The sequence below is a fragment of the Amblyomma maculatum genome, chromosome 1 (assembly GCF_055883805.1).
Source record: "Amblyomma maculatum isolate TAMU_Amacu chromosome 1, ASM5588380v1, whole genome shotgun sequence".
NCBI lineage: Eukaryota > Metazoa > Arthropoda > Arachnida > Ixodida > Ixodidae > Amblyomma > Amblyomma maculatum.
Genome location: NC_139344.1, coordinates 119,163,904 through 119,167,515, shown reverse-complemented (window position 1 = coordinate 119,167,515; position 3,612 = coordinate 119,163,904). Strand labels below are relative to the sequence as shown.

The following is a 3,612-nucleotide window of genomic DNA, read 5'->3' as shown; positions in this document are numbered from 1 at the left end:
GTTTCTTCGTAAGAAGCCTACATGTTGCGCCGTCGGCAGCTAAACGCGTAGCCTGTGCAGCGAAATCACTTTTCGAAAACAGCGACACAGTATGTGAAATTGTGAGCTGGCTTCAGGACGAATAGCTTGCTCCATTCTGTGACTGCTTTCCTCTTTTTCTCTTTCTATCTGCGTGTGTGTGCGCATATTTTCTAGAAGTTGTGTATTGTTTAGGACACTATCACTGTGACCGCCGATATAAAGAGAAGAGCCACATCATGCACCATCACCGCCATCACGACATATAAATAGGGGCCCTGCGGACCGTTATTGCTTTGCGTGTCGTTCTCGCGCAGCACTTATTTCTGGGACCATCCTGAACGAGTGTCGACATCATGGCCGAACAGGAACTCCGGTGTGTCAACGTACATGCCACCAACGCACTACCAATATTTTCCTCTATGGCACTACCGAGAATCTCAGCCGCCATAAGCTGCTCCGCTGGGCCAACAACTCCCTGTGCTTGAGCTACGAAGAGGTCGATTACCTATGCTCAGGTTCTGCATATTGCCAGTTCATGGATATGCTGTTTCCCAGTTCTGTGAGCTTGAAAAAAGTGAATTTTGGGACAAAACTTGAGCACGAGTACATTCAGAATTCAAATTTTTTCAGGCATCTTTCAAGAAAGTGGGGGGACAAGCCCATCTCTGTGTACAGGCTCGTCAAAGCTCGCTTCAACGAAAACTTAGTTTCTGCAATATTTCAAGTTCTTTGATGTGAACTATGATGGACGTCAGTACGACTCCGTTGCATCGAGAGGTGCTACATCGGTCATTACCACGGCGGCATTCAGTTCAACATGGAGCATCGCCAAGAACAACGCTGCCCCATCAAGGCCAGTTGACCCGAAACCCTCCAGTCTCCAAGTCGATTGGGGAAGAGACACTGACAAGGGGTAACGCAGGGGAAGAAGACGCTGATAGGTTGGAGGAGCTTACCAACCGGATTGCTTAGCTGACGACTACCGCGAATGGGCAGGAGAAGTATCGAAACTTCTACTACAGAAACCTTCGTCCCATCGAGTTGTTTTGCCTGGAATGTGCTCAGAAGCAGGGCAAGATCCAAGTTATCGACAACATCCTCAAAATCGTCTATGCTGCCGCAGAGGGTTTTGGTGTTCTAGAAGAGTACGTGTTCGATAATCAAGCAGACCTCCAGCGAGAGGTAGACCGGATGGGTCGCGCTGCCGGGATGCAGGGTATACGTTGGGGTACGTGTGGCGGCAATAGCGGCTCTCAAAATATTGAGTCACAAAGCAGCGGGTGCCGTCTTCCATGCTGAAGAAAAGCTTCTTCGCTGGTTCCTTCGTGACGCGCACCACGTTGTCTTGCGCGGGTAGGGAAGGTGAGTAACCTTGACACTTAGGCCCATCAGTTCCTTGTTGAGACGAACGTACTGGAATTCGCTTAGATCTCTGAAGTTTCTGGCCGACATCTCGCGCCGGCCCTCGCTGAACAGCTTGCACATGAAGTTGGTAACGAGCAGAGGCTCGTAGAAAGCAGTGGCCGACATGTCAAAATTGAGCGTGGGCTTCCACTCAGCTGGCCGGACGCTCGTGAAGTAGCCGAACCATACTTCGCGGCCACCTATGAGGGTGTTGTCATTTGGCAGAGGCGCCTTGAAGAAGGACCGTCCAAGGGGCGTCAGTTCGACCGAAGGTCCGTGCCGCAGAGCGATTTCCACGGCCTGGAGAACCTCCTGGGGAACCTGATTGACGTGTGTTTCGAAGACGGCGTGCAAGGAGTCTAAATTTACGCTGGCCGCGTACTGAATCTTTAGAATGAACTTCTGAATCCGTTGGTCTTCTTCGAAATCGACTGTGAAGGTGCGCTCGTAGAACTCGTGTATTGTTCTTGCGGCCGTCGAAGGCAGGCAAGCAGCCGCTGAGGTTGAGCCTGTACTCCTTGATGAGCATCTCGATGACCAGGCGATTGATCTTGGTGCTGATATGCAGCGGTACTTGCGGATCTTTGGGACTTTAGCCTCCTTGCTTGTTTCGGAGCAGATCTTCATATCGTAGTGGTACACGTTTCTGGCAGGGATCTCCCCGTTGAACTGATTGGCGGTCAACTAGATCAGCCGGCCCAGTTTGTCCTGAGCAGGCCGGCGCGGAAAGTGGGACGGCAGGGCCCGCTCGATTTCCTGCAAACAGCGCGGGAACGTATCGCTGCAGTCAAGCAGTACTTGTTGGACTAGTTGGTTTGATTCTATGCGTGCTAGACTAAGCGCACAAAGACGAAACATAAGAATAAAGACGTCAGGAGGAAGCGCTTCGTCCTTGTTTTTCTTTGTGCGCTGAGTACCACAAGCGCGGCAGTCTGTCAGAATCCAGTTCCTCCACTACATTACCGCTCCTGATTGCTCATGAGGCTTTCTAACGGATTTCAAGAAACCGAATTGATGCAAATTCAAGAGAATGCGCTGACTATGCAGGGACGTTTCAGCAAATTAGCGTTCATGATTCCGCTGGCGATTCGATGCGAAGCATGCATGTTTAGCCAAGGGGCTTATCGGATATATCACGGAATCTATCAAAAAGCCCTTGTATAGTGCTCAATGAACCATATCACACCTGCTGATGACCTCAGTGGCACAGGCGAGCAAACCGTACCGAGATGTCGGCTCCTCTGTTTTGATTTTTACTGCTGGATATTGTCCATTTTGAATGAAACTCGATCGAGACGTCGCTCTCTTTGGGGAAGCAACATATATAGACAGCCCGAGGAAGTTTGCTGTGTCAATCATAGCGCAGTCAAACCAGTCCAGCAAGAGGAGCAAGCAGACTTCAGGAGCACTCACTTTGTTTTTCGCTTATTCTCGTTTCATGTCTGTGCCGAGAAACTTGTTGAGGTAAAGATGCATCTTCTCGAACCATGAGTTAAAACGCCTCGTCTGTCAAGTCAAATTTGTTTTCGTACTCCCCCCCCCCCCCCCCCCTTACCTTCACGGTTGCTTGCAAACCGTGCATGTTGGTGTTTGTGTGCGTGCATGTGTTTGAGTACCTACATAATTAGAGTATTTGACAACGAGGCAGCAATTGCGATGCCTATCGAAATGGGAAAGTCTCACAGAAGCTTTTTAAGAAGCACGTATATCCACTCTGCACCTTTATTTTGCTGCAGCATTTCACACGATTGAATATGCAGCAGCAAAACCAACTGCCTGCAATAGCATCGGCAGTTATTAACACGAGCTGCACAATTGTGCTACAGAGAGGGAACACACAAGAATAATTGTTTATAGACAGTAAGGTGGCACAGTACTCCCCGCAGGTCTGGCACACTTCAGAAGCAAGAAACGAAAGTATTACGCATAAAACTGTGCGACACAGAGGCAAGACACAAAAGAATAGTTACTTAATGATTACAGGCTGACACAGTAGTTGCTATAGGTTTGGCACATTTCAGAAGCAGGAAACCAAGTACAGCACTTAACAGTGCAGAAACATGACACAAATAGTGCTATGTACAATTTTTGCGTAGGGCAGTCTCCATTAGCGAGCCTTTCAGGACTACAGGCATGCATATATACTGTTAGGATGCACAGAACGCATTTGCTTAATGCTAAACAGTG

The 3,612-nt window shown here is 49.1% G+C and overlaps 1 pseudogene; it reads left to right on the top strand.

The window, feature by feature from the left end:
* The first annotated feature begins 374 nt into the window (after window positions 1-374).
* Window positions 375-1,286, top strand: LOC146203705 (microtubule-associated protein RP/EB family member 1 pseudogene; annotated as a pseudogene).
* The last annotated feature ends 2,326 nt before the right edge of the window (window positions 1,287-3,612 follow it).